Genomic DNA, 20,250 nt, shown 5'->3' with positions numbered 1-20,250 from the left:
GAAATTTTTCCCAACCTTTTTCTTGAATGCCTCGATCACTTTCTTCACCATGGAAGTATTTATTCCTGCTAGAACACTTCACCCTTCATTACTGGATCCTGACACAGTAGCACCTTGGCATCAAAAGTCTCAGTTACTTTTGTTACAGATCTTGGATGAGCCCCACAAATGTAGCCCTTCCACAATTGAACTGGCATGTTACTTATGTCATAGGATGACATTTCAGTGGTGGGATCCACATTAAACACATCCCAATTCATTTTAATAACCAGTGGGTCCAATGAAACAATTCTATTTATCCCTGCTGTTATAATATTTCAAAGTAATGCTTTGTAAACATTTACCCTTATGTTAATTACACAATAGACCCCTTACCATTTATGCACATATATATACATATACATATAATAACTTATTTGTATACAACCAGCATGTAAGCACTCCACACAATCATGGATAGGAAACAAAAAACAATATATATATGTCATACAGTATATATATATGTATATATATATTGTGGAACGTGACCCGGACACAGACAGGCAGACATCGTATTAAGCACCACCACACTTTTATTTACCATTCTACTATTTACAATTGTGCACACAAACCCACAAAACTCCCCAAAAGTCCAGGCCTTTCACTGCTTCTTTCACTCTTCCTTTCCTCCTCCAAGACCTTGTCTTCCTTCGCTCCCGATTCCAGCCCACGAATAGAGGGAGGCGGCCCCTTTTATTCCCACCCGGACGTGCTCCAGGTGCCTCTCGATTAGCTTCTGCCGGCACTCCCCAGTGTGGCAGAAGTACCGACTGTGCACCTGGAAACACTCCGGGTGTCCCTGGTCTTCTTCCCCCCAGCACTTCCGGGTGTGGCGGAAGTGCTGAGGGCTAGGGCTCCAAAGGCATTGGGGTGCCCCCTGGCAGTGCCCACGGGCCCCTATAGGGTTGAGCTTCTAAGCTCAGTTCCTGTGTTCCCCAAAGCCACCAGGGCGGTCACCCCCACGTGGTCGGGGGAGGCGTAAGCCCTCCTCTTGTCCTCCTGGGCATCCCGGCTGGGTACCACCCCCAGCCACCTGTGACAATATATATATATATATATATATATATATATTGTAACAGTAGGGGGCGCTATTGCTCCCTTGAACCCTCAGGTACCACACCAAACACCAGGTAAAAGTATAATACTTATTCTTTTTTATTATAATACTGTGTACTAAGCACCCTCCACTCCACACTACACATACAATACTCAATACTCAACTCAATACTCAATCCTCCTCTCCCAGACACTTAGCCACCCTTCCTCCCAGCTCAGCTCAGCATCTGGGCTTTCCCAAGGTCCTTTTATATCCCCTGACCTGGAAGTGGTTCCAACCCTGCAGTCCATGACTCATTATCACTTCCGGGTCAGATTAAAAGTCCTTTTCTTCATCCCGGAAGCACGTCGTTCCTTCTGGTCATGTGATCAGGACGTACCTCCGGGTTATAGGGCACGTAGCATTCCGCAAGCCTCCCTACGTTCAGTTTCTTTTCAGTAAAGTCAGGCGTTAGGCAAGTGTCATTAAATAGCGCCGCTGCAAGTTCAGTTTCTTTTCAATAAAGTCAGGCGTTAGGCAAGTGTCATTAAATAGCGCGGCTGCACGTTCAGTTTCTTTTCAATAAAGTCAAGCGTTAGGCAAGTGACATTAAATAGTGTGGCTGCAAGTTCAGTTTCTTTTCAATAAAGTCAAGCGTTAGGCAAATGTCATTAAATAGCGCGGCTGCACGTTCAGTTTCTTTTCAGTAAAGTCAGGCATTAGGCAAGTGTCATTAAATAGCGTGGCTGCACGTTCAGTTTCTTTTCAATAAAGTCAAGCGTTAGGCAAGTGACATTAAATAGCGCAGCTGCAAGTTCAGTTTCTTTTCAATAAAGTCAAGCGTTAGGCAAATGTCATTAAATAGCGCAGCTGCACGTTCAGTTTCTTTTCAATAAAGTCAGGCGTTAGGCAAATGTCATTAAATAGCACCACTGTATGATCAGTTGTAATTTTTTCATGGTGTTTCTTTTCTTTAAAGTTCGAAACTTTTTCCCACGTTGCAAACACTTCCTTTATCTCACTTTAAGAGATAACCTTCTCCGCGATACCGATCTCCTGCAGAACCTCTGTATGTTGCTACGTATGTAGTTTCGTCAACTCCTCTGTCATCAGTTCCTCGGAATTTGTGGGGACAAGCTCTTAGATGGCTCGTATTTCGAATTTTGGCTCGTAACTCAAGACAAAAAATTGACCTAGTGGCGGCTCGTATCTCAAAAAACTTGTACATTGGGGCACTCGTATCTCAAGGTATCACTGTATATATATATATATATATATATATATATATATATATATATATATATATATATATATATATATATATATATTGTGGTGGATTGCCGGCTTCTTTCTCCGGCCCTCACCCCCAGGCCGCCAGGAGGAGCTCTCCAAGCAGCGGGGACATGCCCCGAGTTCCAGCAGGGCCTCATGGACTATGTAGTTTTTATACACAGCCCTGCTGGATACCTTGGGGGCCACCAGGCGTCGCTGTAGGGGGGCTCGTAGGCTCGCATGTGCCCTATAACCCGGGAGGACGTCACGGTCACGTGACAGGAAGAAACGACGTGCTCCCGGGTTGAAGAAAAGGACTGTTTACCCTGACCCGGAAGGGAAAAGGAACTGTGGACTGTTGAACGGGAACACCTCCGGGTCAGGGTGTATAAAAGGACTCTGGGAAGCCCAGTACACTGAGCTGAGCTGGGAGGAAGGGTGGCAAAGTGTCTGGGAGTGTGGAGGATTGATTATTGATTGTTTAGTGATTTATTATTGAGTATTGTTTAGAGGAGGGTGCTTTGTGCACGTTATTGTCCCAATAAATATTTATATTTGGACTTTTACCTGGTGTCTGACGTCTAGTCTGAGGGTTCAAGGGGTCACGGAGACCTCAAACTGTCACAATATATATATATATACATACTGTATACTATGGTGGGTTGGCACCCAGGATTGGTTCCCTGCCTTGTGCCCTGTGTTGGCTGGGATTGGCTCCAGCAGACCCCCGTGACCCTGTGTTCGGATTCAGCGGGTTGGAAAATGGATGGATGGATATATACAGCATATATATATATATATATATAGTTTTACAAGTAAATAAAAAAAAAGAAATCATTGCCGTGCTTAGAGTTCATATGTAGTACACTTTCGCCATGTTCCACATTTCCATCCTCTGTGAAACACAGGACTCTCACAGTTCTGTCTTGGAAAACACCGCTAGCTTCGTCTTGATGTGGAATTAATTTGTGTTCCCATATGAAAAATATTTCTTTTTCAAAAAAATAAAAATATGAAAATTATTTCTTTTAGCTAGCAAATTTTTGCAAAGTAGGCATCCAACGCTACTTCTGTTCCGCACTCTTCTTTTTCAAAGTCAAGTTCCCTTTTTCATCTGCGTTCAAATAAGCCAAATCTGCTCAATGCCTCCTCACATTTAACAATGATACAAAAAAAAAACTTTTCTTCTCAGTTTTTTCCCAAATCTCTCTCCTCAACTTTAGTACAAGCTTTCTTTACCCGTTTTTTTCTTACACTGTCATTTAACACTCTATCCCCTCGCTGTATCTCCATGCTGTCTTCTTCTCTTCTCCTCTGTCTCTCTCTCTATCTCTCTCTATCTCTCTCCCTTCCCAGAAAAATGAATCTCATTGGAGAATTAATGGTGCACTAAAACTTTGATTGGTAGTAAAGAGCACCAATCATATTTCTGTGTGTTCCTGCTTTCACTAAAGAAAAGAAAAAAATGTTGTGTTACTGAGACTACTACGTTTACCATTATATCCAGCTAGTAGGGCACTATGTACAGAAGAGTCCCTCAGGGGTCTATCCTTCAACCCTTTAATAATTATATAATGAGAATGATTTTGGTACAGTTAGTCCACTTGTGAAAATTGCAGATGACACTAAAATTGGAGAGACAGCAGATACTGAGGGGTCAGCAAAAACCATTAAAAAGACCTGAAGAATCTTCAGTACTAAGCATAAAATGAAGTGGGCACAACACATCTCAGCTATAGTCAGGAAGGCCCACCAATGCCTTTCATTCTTTAGACACCTGAGGAAAACCAGAAAGTCTTTGTGTATGATCATCAGCTTCTATGTGCAAACAACAGAGTTCGTCATACTCACTGAGGCCATAGCATCCTGATATGTGATCTGCCTAGCCCTGGACCACAAAGCATCTGAAGTTGGCAGAGGATATTACTGGCACATAGCTACATTCTCTTCAGGATATATACGTTGTACATTATAACACATACTGCCTTAGAATGGCACACAGTATACAGTAACAGTCATCATGCACTACCAATCACTGTCTTCCTTCTCTATTCTGGCAAACAGTACAAGACCATGAGGAGCTGCAGTTGATTTAGAGACAAATCACATGACATAAGGTTACTCAACAGTCACAAATGCCCTATCAGTGGATATGCAGACTTCTTCTGGTTTGAATGGCACTAATTTTGCTAGAAGCAAAACACTATTTATTTCACAAGTTTTTTTTGCAAAGCAGAACATAGGGGTTGCTGCAAATTCACTTTTGTGGATATTATTTCATTCACCACAAGTAGTATCAGTAATGGGATCACAGGCAACCTGTTGTAGCAAAAAAAAATGTAGGGCTTGTTTAGTACTTCTATGGGAAAGTACTCTCCTACTGACACTTTGACATGGCTCCTCTCTTATTCTCCCTTCCTCTCTAGGGAAACGTATGAAAAAGTCTGGTGCTGTTTATTGTTTTTCATATGCTGGAATACAGATATGTTATCTTACTGCCAATGTGGAACTATCTTTCTTCGGGTGTCTACAAACCAATTGCATTATCACCATTTGGCAATGGCTTACACAAAGCAAAACACATTACACTATTAAAAAAATCATTACTATCTTAAAAAGCAAATAACTACAATGTTACTGTAATAGAGATCAATACAGAGGGGTAAGTGATGTCACGGCTAATATTGGAAATCATTAGTATATTCAAGAGCAGAATAGCTAGAACACTGCTGTAAATAGCATACACAAGATCAAATGCAACACCAGTGTCCTGGACTAGTTTGGAGTCTCTTAATCATTGTAGAGGGCTGGGAGATGTCACACCATTAAAAATAATAACAAGTAATATCTTGTAGCAAAATCCAGCTCAAATGATCCTTTTTTTTTTGATAGTCTATAGCAATAAAAAGAATAAATGCAAATGTAATTTAGAATGTGTGTGATTTCTAGGGAGGATCATTTTGTTCTTTTTGTACATCTGGTTTTACAAGCTGACCATTTACACTTGCTTTCAAATGTTTTTTATCTCTCTTTTCTTTTGTATGTTTTGTTGATTGGGATAGATTCTTAGCTTCACATAGATAAGAATAAATAAATTCTATCACCCTGACAAGTTTAAGCAAGGAGATTCTCTACAACACCACGAGTAACTACAAAATAATTACCAGTTAAGCTCCACAGACATGGACTTAATATATACTGTATTGCTTTGTACCAGAGGATTAAAAAGTATAATTATATACTGTTTTTATATGTACTGTATATATATATATATATATATATATATATATATATATATATATACTCTCTATATATAAAATCCTAAGCCTAAAAAGTACAATGATTTTGTACAACGATTTTAGGTGACATTTTTATGTCACTTTTTTTGCCACGCTTTAAATCGGGCCTATTTTAAAACCTACATATATATGTTTGGTATCATTCTTTTCAGAATATATATCGAACTTTCATGTGATGTTGTTAGATTTTCAGATTCTTATTCCGTTTTTAAATTATAAACTTAAATATCAAGAAAGTCATGGGGCAGCCTACTAGGCCACAACTGGGGGATGGGTGCAGAAGGGGGGGCTTGTACCATATTTTTAAATACAATCGCTTTCTCTAACAGAGCTGCTCAGCTGTGGGATAGATGGGGCCCACCCCGAGGTTTGGCGAGCAAAGTAAGCAGTTGGCGGAGCCTCCTAGTATATATATATAAAGTGCATCCGGAAAGTATTCACAGCGCATCACTTTTTCCACATTTTGTTATGTTACAGCCTTATTCCAAAATGGATTAAATTCATTTTTTTCCTCAGAATTCTACACACAACACCCCATAATGACAACGTGAAAAAAGTTTACTTGAGACATTTGCAAATTTATTAAAAATAAAAAAATTGAGAAAGCACATGTACATAAGTATTCACAGCCTTTGCCATGAAGCTCAAAATTGAGCTCAGGTGCATCCTGTTTCCCCTGATCATCCTTGAGATGTTTCTGCAGCTTCATTGGAGTCCACCTGTGGTAAATTCAGTTGACTGGACATGATTTGGAAAGGCATACACCTGTCTATATAAGGTCCCACAGTTGACAGTTCATGTCAGAGCACAAACCAAGCATGAAGTCAAAGAAATTGTCTGTAGACCTCCGAGACAGGATTGTCTTGAGGCACAAATCTGGAGAAGGCTACAGAAAAATTTCTGCTGCTTTAAAGGTCCCAATGAGCACAGTGGCCTCCATCATCCGTAAGTGAAAGAAGTTCGAAACCACCAGGACTCTTCCTAGAGCTGGCCGGCCATCTAAACTGAGCTATCGGGGGAGAAGGGCCTTAGTCAGGGAGGTGACCAAGAACCCGATGGTCACTCTGTCAGAGCTCCAGAGGACCTCTGTGGAGAGAGGAGGACCTTCCAGAAGGACAACCATCTCTGCAGCAATCCACCAATCAGGCCTGTATGGTAGAGTGGCCAGACGGAAGCCACTCCTTAGTAAAAGGCACATGGCAGCCCGCCTGGAGTTTGCCAAAAGGCACCTGAAGGACTCTCAGACCATGAGAAAGAAAATTCTCTGGTCTGATGAGACAAAGATTGAACTGTTTGGTGTGAATACCAGACGTCACGTTTGGAGGAAACCTGGCACCATCCCTACAGTGAAGCATGGTGGTGGCAGCATCATGCTGTGGGGATGTTTTTCAGTGGCAGGAACTGGGAGACTAGTCAGGATAAAGGGAAAGATGACTGCAGCAATGTACAGAGACATCCTGGATGAAAACCTGCTCCAGAGCACTCTTGACCTCAGACTGGGGCGACGGTTCATCTTTCAGCAGGACAACGACCCTAAGCACACAGCCAAGATATCAAAGGAGTAGCTTCAGGACAACTCTGTGAATGTCCTTGAGTGGCCCAGCCAGAGCCCAGACTTGAATCCGATTGAACATCTCTGGAGAGATCTTAAAATGGCTGTGCACCGACGCTTCCCATCCAACCTGATGGAGCTTGAGAGGTGCTGCAAAGAGGAATGGGCGAAACTGGCCAAGGATAGGTGTGCCAAGCTTGTGGCATCATATTGAAAAAGACTTGAGGCTGTAATTGCTGCCAGAGGTGCATCGACAAAGTATTGAGCAAAGGCTGTGAATACTTATGTACATGGGATTTCTCAGTTTTTTTATTTTTAATAAATTTGCAAAAACCTCAAGTAAACTTTTTTCACGTTGTCATTATGGGGTGTTGTGTGTAGAATTCTGAGGAAAAAAATGAATTTAATCCATTTTGGAATAAGGCTGTAACATAACAAAAGGTGGAAAAAGTGATGCGCTGTGAATACTTTCCGGATGCACTGTATACAGTGGAACCCCGGTTCACAACCATAATTCGTTCCAAAACTTTGGTTTTAAACCGATTTGTCATGAACCAAAGCAATTTCCCCCATAGGACTGTATGTAAATACAATTAATCCGTTCCAGACCATACGAACTGTATGTAAATACATATTTTTTTAAAGTTTTTAAGCACAAATATAGTTAATCAAACCATAGAATGCACAGCGTAATAGTATACTAAATGTAAAAACACTGAATAACACTGAGAAAACCTTGAACAACAGAGAAAACTAACACTGCAATAGTTCGCGCTATAGCACTACCAACTGCTGGCTAAAAACACATTTTTTTTAATGAGTTTTAAGCACAGGGAAAAAAATTAACATTTGAAAAAATCCATAATTTAATAAACCACCAAGAAAAGTAACATTGCAACAATGCACACTACGAACCGTTCACTGTAAACAGAAGTGAAAACAAAATCAAGCCCGGTGCATTCTTTAACTGCCTTTTCTACCTTATGACTCCAGCCCTCTCTCTCGCTCGCGCTGCCTGTGTGTGTGCGTCTGTCTCTCTCTTGCGCTGACTGTGTGTGTGTGTGTGTGTCTCTCTTGCGCTGACAGTGTGTGTGCGTCTGTCTCTCTCTCGCACTGCCTGTGTGTGTGTGTGTGTGTTGCGCGCTCTCTCGCTCTCTCTCTTGCTCGCTGCACAGGAAATGCACAGGGAGAGACTGAACATGTACAAACTGAAAGGGGAACTGGCTTGTTTGTATACCGAGTGTGTGGTCATGAACTGAGGCAAAAGTTTGGCGAACTTTTTGGTCGTAAACCGATTTGTACGTGTACCGAGACGTTCATGAACCGAGGTTCCACTGTATATATATACAGTATATATATATATATATATATATATATATATATATATATATATATATATACAGAGAAAGAGAGAGAGAGAAAGATAGACAGATTTGTTGTGACAATTAGACATTTTCACAGACACATAGACACAACACGGGTTCAAACAGGAGTTTATTTTAAAGAAGTACCTTACACTGGCTCTTCTTCAATAATAAATAGTCATCTTTCTTTCTTGTTTCATTCTCCCCTCTGCAGGCAAGCTTTGTCCTCCTTCTTGCTCTCTTAACTCTAACTCGCCTTGTTGAAGTACAGCAGCTTCCTTTATGGTGGACCCAGGAGTACTTCTGATGCCACAATATTGCATAGTAGATATATATATCTGTTATATAATAAAACACTGAGGTGTGTGTGTCCAGTCACTCAAAGCAATCTCATTGGTCAGTTTAGCTTTGGTGATGCAATGAAAGAGGATATACAAGTGTGAGACACATGAGGAGGATTAAAGGTGCACACTGTGAGAGTCACCTTCAAAGATATAAAGATAAAAGCAGACAGGAGGTGATAAAGGCATCTTGAAAATAAAGGCAAGAGTCTGAGGAATAGGCTTTGCGGGAATGCACTCAACAAAGGGAGTGCCAGTGAAGAGAGTTTCAGACATGCAAAAACAGAGTAAGAGCGCTGAAGGTACGTGTAGGGCAAGAGATAACAAATATTTTTACATTTTTCTGCTACTTGCCTTGAAAAAGGTACTGTGGCTAGTATATAAAAAATATATACACACTTTGAATTATTCTCAATACAATGTTTCTTTAAGATAACATTGCAGCTGCTGCTGTTTATTTGAACTTGCTACAGCAATCCATCATGTCATGCATTCAAGTGGAGTTTTATTTCCAACAAGATGGTGCACTTCTACCACTACCATCATGATGTGAAGGCATACAGTATGTTGACAAAAATTAATTGAGTGAAGAGGTAGTCCTCATGTTCACCAGACCTCATGGGAATTGATATTTTTTTAATGGAGTCATGTCAAAGATAAGGTTTATCTCACAAAAACACAACAATCAATAAATCGAAAACAGCCAAGGAAAGAGAATACGCCCAAATACCAAATGAAAAGACTTGTAATGCTTGCAAATCCATTGGTATGTGTTATCAGAAATGAAGACAGGTGGTTTAAGTGACTTTCATTGTGACATAGTTATTGGTGCCAGACCGACTGGTGTAAGTATTTCAGAAACTGCTGATCTACTGGGATTTCCACTCACAACCATCTCTAGGATTTACAGAAACTGGTCAGAGAAAGAGAAAATATCCAGTGTGCCGCAGTTCTCTGGGCGAAAATGCCATGTTAATGCCAGAGGTCGGTGGAGAATGGCCAGACTGGTTTTGAGCTAATAGAAAGGCAACAGTAACTCAACAACTCAACTCGTTACAACTGAGATATGCAGAAGATAGAAGTCTGAACAACACATCAAACATGGAAGCAGATGGGCTACAGCAGCAGGAGACACACAATGGGTGTGACTCCTGTCAGCAAAGAACAAACAACTGAGACTACAAAATTGCATAGAGCCATCAAAATCTGACAATAGAAGATTGGAAAAGTGTTGCCTGTTCTGATGATTTCTTCTGCGACATTCAGATGATGAGATCAGAATTTGGTGTCAACAACATGAAAGCATGGATCCATCCTGACTTGTATCAACAGTTCAAGCAGGTGGTGGTGGTGTAAAGGTGTGGGGAACACTTTCTTAGCACACTTTGTGCCCCTTAGGACCAACTGAGCATTGTTTAATGCCACAGCCTACCTGAGTATTGTTGCTGACCATGATGTCCATCCCTTTATGACTGCAGTGTACCTATCTTTTGATGGCTACATCCAGAAGCATAATGAGCCATGTCATAGAGCTCAGATCATCTCAAACTGGTTTCCTGAACATGACAATAAGTTCACTGTACTCAAATGGCCTCCACAATCACCAGATCTCAATCCAATAGAGCACCTTTGGGATGTGGTAGAACTGGAGATTTGCATCATGAATGTTCAGCAACTGCATGATGCTATCATGTCAATATGGACCAAAATCCCTGAGGAATGTTTCTGGCTGTGACTCCACACATCTCTGTAACTAGAATAAGTAAACAGATCAAAGGATATGTACTATATATAAAGACTTGGAAAATATGTTTAGGTATGCAGCCACATTTCAATCATAACTCATCCTGTCTTGTACTTCTGCCAAATTTGTTGATGAGTTGGTGTAATCTGAATGCATTCTCTTACCACTTTACACTTCATTTTCAATAGAACTTCCAGTATGTTCAAATCAATCAAATAGTAAAACTATTATGTATAACTGTTATTTATACACATTAATTAAATATTCAAATTCTATTCAAGCATTCATATGATTAAATATGTTTCAATCACTAGTCTTATTGTAATCTCCTTTAAAGCTTATACACATAAATAGTTTTGTAATTGTCATGCTCGCTGCAAGCTTGCACCCATGTCACTACAGCTATAAGGTGCTCTTCATGTGATAGTAAATACAATGGCATTTTAATGAATTTCCATGCTCTTGAGGGAAATGCAAATTTCTAGTCAGTGTAAAGGAATAAAAATTCCTGTTATGTACGCAGCATGCCATTCACAAAAGGTATTTAAAGAAAAAGGGTTGTTTTTTTTTTAATTTCATGTTATTTTTTGACAATACTGGCAATCTGTCATTTGCTTTGTTAATTGAATCTGTACTTAGTAATTGTATTCAAAACCACGTCTCTCTCAGGGGCTTACAATCTCTGTCAGTGGTGCTCCAGTCCAAATAGGAAACAAAAGCCTCAAAAATTTCAAATATGTCCATTTCAAAGTGCAATATGTTCTTTTTTATTTATTCATGTTTTGAGATTGTGCACATATTAGATAAGTTCTTGTCCAAAGTGTTTTTGAAAAGATATATCAATATTTGTAAGACAGCACCATCACTAAAGAAATCTGGGTTTTTCATCACCTTTGTACATACTCAATTTCTTCTCTCAAGGGACATGTTTACAAGTAGCTAGATTCTTGAAAGTTTCAACTCTACTTTGATAGCTTTTCCTTGGCTGTACTTTTGGAAAGGTGATTTTTTTTGTATTCTTCATAGCACTTGTTAAAAAAAATATTGTTTCAGGAAATGAGTGGTTGGATAGATGTCTCGCTTAAATCACTTACTGCATATATTATACAATGAAAGTAACAAACCTTTTCTAAAAGATGGCAGATACACTGACAAGAAGCTGCGATAGATGAAAGAGAATAAGGCTGAATGTGGAATAAGAAAGAAATAGTTAGAGGAAAATGTACAGCTTATAACTACTGTGATATTGTAATTGTGCTTATCCAAATTTACCAAAATTCTGTAGCTTTTAGTTTGCTTCATAAGATGATTCAGGCAATAGTGTGACACATGTCCAAGTAATTCCACGGACCAAATATCTTTGTTTTAAAACTTTTAGTAAAATTTCAAAACAAAACATTTCACACAAAAAATAGAGAAAATATTGATATTAAAGAAAAGAAAAGTTCTTGTTTAAGAAAGGTTATGTTTAGGGTTCATGTATCTTGTTTCATTTCTACAAGTTTGGTCATACAGTCAGGTGAAGCAAGTTAAGTATGGTCAGAAAACTGTATGTCATCTCCTATTCTATTTGCAAACATATCTAACAGTCCATGCTGGCAGCAGAACTATTTCCTCAATGGCTTAATTAACACTCTGTTCTACAGATATAGCTAAGAAAGTTCTATCTCATGTTAACTTATAGGGAGTAAAAGGCTATACCATATTCTAGGTAGCTAAAAGAAACTGGTATTCTATAGAAATTAAGCAAACACTTATTTAAATTTAACATTAACCATTAACTTTCTAAGATTGGCTCTTACAGAGGTTGTGGATGACTGCTAACCGATGATGCACTGATTAGGAATAGATATGTTGTTTAATGTGAGTTTTGGTACTGCAGGTACTGGGAACTAAATTTGTCTGCTAATAAAACTTTCTATCTCCACAAAAGCATATCTTGTTTCACAGTCCAACTTTCTCCAGCTCAAATATACGCGTATTATGAAACGTTCTTCTCCTTTGAACAATTTGTGTCTCATGCAACAGTTTGGAGGATAAAAGAAAAACATAAACTATGGGTCACTAGTAGGTGCTGATGTCAGGGATCTCTTTAACTCGTGGACTGCTGTGTTTAAAAATTGCAGCTGGAGTTAAAAAATATGTCAAAGCCAGACACAAGTTGAGAAGTGATAATTCAAAATAGCTGTTGCCCATGTCCTAATGCTAAGTAAAAATCGGAATCAAAAATAAATTCTAACATTTTTAAGAAAATAATTTGCTATAATAGCGTGCACAGAAGCTCTTCGAATGTCCAATGCTCTTTGCTCTGTAGCATTAGGTTTATAAAGTGACTTCCACTGTAGCAGAATACACGAACCTTGAGGCCAAAGAGGCGAATAATTTACTAATCCTGCTTTTTGGAACAGGTTCAGGCATTGAAAGATTTGACAAAATCCAGTTCAGTTACTGAGATTGTGTTTCCAGGAGTTTCTCCTTGAGAAGTCGTGACCTGTGTGTAATTGATGCAGTGGGTTAAAAGGTCAGCTAGTTTACAATTCCTCATCTGAGTTTCAGATTCAAAACTCTTTTCTATGTCGTTTACTTTAAAGTTTTTTCTTTTGAATTTATGGTATAGACTTTTTAGCTTTGCTTTTTGACTACGGTTTTAGCCTCAAGTCTTTGGTTGCCTTTTGATCTTCCAGTTTTGATCCTTTTCCTGTCTCATGTCCATCTCCTGGGGCCTCATGTATAAATGGTGCATACGCACAAAAATGTTGCATACGCCCATTTCCACGCTCACTTCGGGGTGTATAAAAACTAAACTTGGTGTATAGCCACTGTGATGGACGGCCAGAGGTTCATTCCGGCCGGGACGTCCCAGAATGGGAAGAAGGGAGAAGAGCAGACTTTTTGGGACACTGCCTCCCCCGAGACGCTAGGTGGCAGCTCCTCTGGAAGACAATGGTTCCCTGGATTTCCTCAAGGCATCCTGGGACATGGAGTCCGTTTCTTCAGCCCTGTTGGGTGCCGTGGGTGCTGCCAGGGGGAGCTCACAAAGAATCCGAGGACTTCTACGGTTACTACAACCCAGAAGTACTTCAGGGGCACAAGGACGGAAGCCCACAGTACTTCCAGGCTATTTGAGAACTGAAGATGTGGCATTGACCCGGAAGAGAAAGAGTACTTCTGGGTCACGGAATATATATAGGACTATGGGAAACCCAGCAAGGGGAGCCGGAGTTGGGTGGTAGAGTGACGGAGCTGCTGGGAGGAGTGGAGGATTGTTATTGTTATTGATTATTGTTTATTATTGAGTATTGAAGAATTGTGGAGTGTGTGGTGCTTTGTGCACTGTATCTGAAGAAAAATATTAAAGAATTCTTCTTGGTGCTTTTAAATGTGTGTCCTGGACGTCTGTCTGGTGGGTTTACCGGGGCAACAGTGCCTCTATCCATGCACATCCACACCATGCACATTTTCACAGCAGGGTCCCCCTTTGTGCACTCATGGTTTTACAATCTGGTGGCACCCAGCATCAAAGCATTGCTACTGTTTCTGTAGTCTGCTTTTCTTTTTAGATTCACATCTATGATGCAGGTTTTATCAAATGCATGGAATTAATTGCATATCATTTACAAATTTAATCCACTTGATTGTAATTATTCTGTAACAATATAATGGTGCATGGAATGGCCAAACTATTCCAACTATCATAGCATTGTTTGAAGATATCGCAAATGGAAGGATTAGAAGAGAGCACATATTTATACCACAAGAACAACAACATTTATTTATATAGCACATTTTCATACAAAAAAGTAGCTCAAAGTGCTTTACATAATGAAGAAAAGAAAAATAAAAGACAAAGTAAGAAATTAAAATATGACAACATTAGTTAACATAGAATAAGAGTAAGGTCCGATGGCCAGGGAGGACAGAAAAAAAAAAAAAAAAATCCAGACTGCTGGAGAAAAAAATAAAATCTGCAGGGGTTCCAGGCCACGAGACCGCCCAGTCCACTCTGGGCATTCTACCTAACATAAATGAAATAGTCCTCTTTGTACTTAAGGTTCTCACGGAAGGACTTGATGATGATGGTCATGCAGACTTCTGGCTTTTAATCCATCAATGTTGGAACATCACGGTGCTTTGAGTAGATGGTGGTGGTGCAAGCCGCCACCACAAAGAAACCAGAAAAAGAAACAGAAGAGAGAGTAGGGATTCGTACAGATTTTAGAGCCACCATGAATAGTTATTATAATGAATTGGATATACAGAGTATCAGGATTAAATTAAAGTGAAGTTATGAGAAAGCCATGTTAAAATAATGTGTTTTTAGCAGTTTTTTAAAATGCTCCTCTGTATTAGCCTGGCGAATTCCTATTGGCAGGCTATTCCAGATTTTAGGTGCATAACAGCAGAAGGCCGCCTCACCACTTCCTTTAAGTTTAGCTCTTGGAATTCTAAGCAGACACTCATTTGAGGATCTAAGGTTACGATTTGGAATATAAGATGTCAGACATTCCGATATATAAAATGGGGCAAGATTATTTAAGGCTTTATAAACCATAAGCAGAATTTTAAAGTCAAGCCTGAATGACACAGGTAACCAGTGTAGTGACATCAAAACTGGAGAAATGTGCTCGGATTTTCTTTTCCTAGTTAGGATTCTAGCAGCTGCATTCTGCACTAGTTTCAAACGATTTACGGTCTTTTTTTTTAGATAGATTTTTTTATAGATGATAACAACTGGCTTCTAAGTCAATTTCGATTTCCAAGAGCTTTCTTCTTGGAGCTGTGTACTCAACACATGCCAGATTTACAAAGGTAGACTTTGAGGAATTGTGCTCTACTTGCTCCTTTGCATGTTCTGTCCACTCTCGGGTTTTTAGTCACAGGAACTTTTCAGTGTGAACTTGCTGACTGAGCGGGTATTTCTCAGTCATCACTGAGTTACGCCATGCCAGCTGTATAGGATGGTATTATCTGCTTGTCATCCATATAGATAAGATTTCTTTACACTGTGGTTAAACTGGAAAACATCAAAGCGCAATTCACAGCAATGTCCTGTTTTCCAAATGTAATCAGAGTGGTCAACTGCACGCACATTGCTATAGTAACAGTACATCAACCATGGATGAATCTCCAAAAGAATGAGCTGGCATTATGTCATACTAGACAAAGAGCCCGTTTCGACAACATAAGATGAAATGGGCATGAGTGGAATAGTAATAAGTATAAGCACCACAAACCTGATATAGGTGTATTGAATGAATGCGTAATTAGGCCTCGAACTGTAGTCGAAATCGCCTTTCAGGCCTCTAGAGCTTTAATCGAAGTCGCCTTTCTCTTTGAATTTTTGCAGCCGTAAATCCGCCGCCTACCGCGATGTTGGGGTTGGATGTCGGTCGAAGTCGCCTTTCTCTTTGAATTTTCGCGGCCGTAAATCCGCCGCCTGCTGCGATGTCGGTCTCGTAAGGTTTTTCGGGCAGCTGCGCAGAAGGCGACTGCGCATTCGGCTTCAGACGGATTTGAGTGAGTGAGTGAGTGAGTGAGTGAGTGAGTGAGTGAGTGAGTGAGTGAGTGAGTGAGTGAGTGAGTGAGTGAGTGAGTGAGTGAGTGAGTAGGCTGGCGAATTATATATAAGATATATCTGGAGAACCTATAAAAACTGCAGTTCTGCACAGTTGCAGGTGCTTTTTCTGACTAGTGCTGTAAAAGGCAAGCATTCATTTTAAGGATAGAGAGTCACCTCAAAGTAAAAAGTAGAGAATTGATCCGTTGTGGCGCTCTGTGCCGACTTTACACTATAAAGGCCCCTTCAGAGATTAATTTGCTTATGTAAATAGAAAGCATTTCCACTCTATTAATATGCTGCTCTGTAGTGCACAGAAAGTGTGTCACATTGTACAAGCATGTAGCGGGCTGCATATATAATGTGGCACACAATTGTGGCTTGCCAGTAGCTGAAGAGATGAGGTATGATGAACCTAACCCTTACCCACCAAATGATCAGCCAACTCAGACAGCGTTACAACTTCGTTTGAATGTAATTAGCAGAATGTAAAAACAGGAAATCAGATGAAGTATTTATTTTTTAACCAATTCATTTAATTTGTGGTCAATATCAACTGCAGCATTTCTGAGCAATAATAAATGATAAAAGACTTGCTGGTGAAACAAGCTACCGAACATTATCCCTTCTGCAGAGTCCATTGCTGTTTAAAGAAACACTTCTGAAGACTCACTTCTTATGCAAATATCTATATGCTTATTAATGCAGTTTCTAGTCAAGGTTATGTAATACAATAAGCTAAAAATATTACTTCTGTATTGTATTGTAGTTCATTTGACTGATGGCTGTTACTACTGCCAATATCACTTCTGACTACTAGCTTAGTTCCCATTTTTACTTATTTAGGTAGCTTGCTGTGCAGCTCTTATAGCCATATTCATCCCTAAAGATGGCTACTCAACTATATTTCACCCCATACATTGCTTTGGATAAAAACCTCAGCTAAATGAAAAAATGTACTGCAAGAGTTCCCAGTCTTATTGGCTGTGATAAGATGGAACACATGTTTATTAAAGCACAAGCATGAATAGAAACAATTGCATTGTTCTATTTTATGGAACACAAACAACAGAATGAGGATGAAACTGTCAATATGGTCTTTATTTACTACAGGTTTCTTTTGTTGCATTCACATTATCATTTTAATCCATGAGCTCTGCATAATAATCACATCTGCAATATACACTAAACAGCTGAATATTCTGATATCATTGCAATATGAACAGCAAATCTTTTCACAGCATCATTATAAATATGTTGGTACAGAAAGAAGAACAAAAATGTATATGAAATACTCACTACAAATATGAATGTTGCAGACTAGTATGATATATTTGCTCTTCAGATCTTTTATTAGTTTGCCACATCAAGTAAAATAATAAAGCTTTCCTGTCCTTTATGGCAAAGCATAAGCATAGGTAACCTAGAGTAAGAAGAGGGATGTAGTACCATAAATCTGTTCTCTGATTTGAACTTACATAATGTGGTTCTTGAACTTCTGTAACTAAACATAAAATTACAATTTGCACTATTTGTTGTATGTGACAAAATTTGATTTGAATGCAAAACTAACACTCAGAAAACCAGAGAATCCAAAAGTGGGAGAGAGTGAACCTTCATAAAAGTCAGAAAACCAAAAAAGAGCCAAAGAACACAGCTTTAAAGTACATAAAACCACAGAAAAGGATAAGGTGAATGAGGTGCAAGAAAAACCTCCAAAAAATGGAAAAGGAACTAAGGCAGGGGAATGCGGGAAAATGAGAACAAGAAACAGCAAAAGTCCTAACAATAATTTATGAGTGGGATATAAGTAACTTTTGTTGTTGTTGTTTTTATAGTGCATTTCACTTTGGTGATTAATTACGTAACACTGTAGTGTTTCACCCTTGGATGAATGTCAGTTTAGAGACACTTGTGTATTCCATTTATGCTTTATGTGAATCATTACTCCAGTGTTCTCTTTTAAACAACGGTCATTTTCTGTGGTGAGAAAACATGTCCGAAATGAGGAGAAGATTACAGTCTATGTGACAGACCAGCGAGACAGGGTTTTCTCTAAATTTACCTCCTATGCTGGTTACAAGGAGGGCCATACAGTATTGTCACAATTATGGTTTTCTTCTTTCTGGTTAGGCGTACATTATTTAGAATCTTAAATTATTTATATTCTAAAATGTAGGCATTTTACCAGTGCCACGACAGCACTTTCAAAAAAAACTTATTAGCAGTCTGAAGATGTTTGTTATCCTGAACTCTGCTTTTAATTATGGACCATCTATTGTTTTTTTGTTAATTTGTTACATGGATATCAACTCTGCGGTGGGTTGGCACCCTGCCCGGGATTGGTTCCTGCCTTGTGCCCTGTGTTGGCTGGGATTGGCTCCAGCAGACCCCCGTGACCCTGTGTTCGGATTCAGCGGGTTGGAGAATGGATGGATGGATGGATGGATATCAACTGCTGTTCTTTTTCAGAGAAGTATCTGATTCTCTAAGTGGCCGTTTATAGGTCCAACCCTTTCTACACACTAAAATGCAATCTTTCAGCCAGCATACTGTAGTGACAGCCGACAAGTTCAATTAGATCTTCAACCATCTTCCAGGCCTGGACCGGATTTCTGAGAGACCTTGCAGTGTCTGTTCAGCAGCCATGAATTTAAATATGCACAGTTCTGTCCCAGACACCAAATACCTGTTTATGGCAACTTGAAGAAGTGTTGTATTGTGTCCTTAATTTACTCTGTTGAGTTAAACGCTGCATGAGCAATAAAAGGCTGTCTTTAAGCTCAGAATAAAAAATAGTTATATTAGTTTTTGAAAATGCTGCAGACTTTTTCATTCAAGTTGTCCTAATTTTGTTGAATCAGCATAAACCGTCTATTACCCTTGGCGATCATTTGTCATTAAATACTTACATTACCACACTTTTGAAGACCTAGTCTTTTATAGCTAAGAAATACTGAAAAATTAATCCAATTTCTCACTGTAAATGATACTGAATAGTGCATTCATCCATTTATTTAAAGTATAATTGTCTATTGCAATGGTTTATTCATAGCTTGTTCATATCTTTCTGTTTCCAGTCTACATGCATATGTTTTCCAGCCAACAGTTAATTCAAATGTTGCTGCAAGTAACATTACCAGGACAAGGAAGTGTAATGATGTAATTGTTTTTATGTTAATGCTGCAGTGCTTACCACAACTTATATACTTCGGAGTATCAGCATTAAAACATTGCTATTGTCTAATATAGTTGTGTTTTTAATCTAAATCTTAGTCACTCTTAAACCTTATTATTTCCTGCTGGTCTTTGCTCTTAAGTCCTGAATGATGACATATTACCCACCCTCATTCATATTATAAAAAATAATCTTACTTATTTTTGTTCAAGAGTATTAATATTCATTGCCACTTGGCTGTTATTGACCCTTCCTCACCATTTCCTGTGGCACTGTAGCAGGCTCAAGGATGAAATGAGGGATATTAGAGGATGCCAGGGATGGACTGAGCTGTGACTTTGTGTATTTCAAGTGACTCACCTTGTGTTTTCTACCACATATACACAATTCACATATGTCAGAATACATGCAAATCTGTGGATTGCTTTTTCCATCATGGACAGAAGCTATGGCGAACAAAGAAGGAAAACAGTGTAATGGACACTTACAAAAATGAGGATGAAGTTCACCTACACATCAAAATGTTATTAGCTTTAAGTTGTTTGACTGCTCCTTTTAAAGAAACTGTGGGTACTTCCTCTACAGAGACAGAGGCATCCAAATCAGGTAATGTCCAACTTACTCAGTTTAAATCAACATATGGATGGCACCTGCTTTTAGACTTTTTGCCAGGGTTTGTAGATGGTGTGGACCTACAGTATAAATAGCACCGCATGATACATTTTTTACCTCTTTTTTATTTACATGGTGTTTTGTTTTCTCTCTGTTTGCGTATGTGTTTTGTTTTGCCCATTTTTTTTTCATTTTCAATATTTTTTTTAAATACCTTCTCTGTAAATACATACATACTTGAAATGATATTTACGTG

The sequence above is a fragment of the Erpetoichthys calabaricus genome, chromosome 4 (assembly GCF_900747795.2).
Source record: "Erpetoichthys calabaricus chromosome 4, fErpCal1.3, whole genome shotgun sequence".
In the NCBI taxonomy this organism is placed as follows: Eukaryota; Metazoa; Chordata; class Cladistia; order Polypteriformes; family Polypteridae; genus Erpetoichthys; species Erpetoichthys calabaricus.
This window is presented reverse-complemented; position numbering follows the sequence as displayed.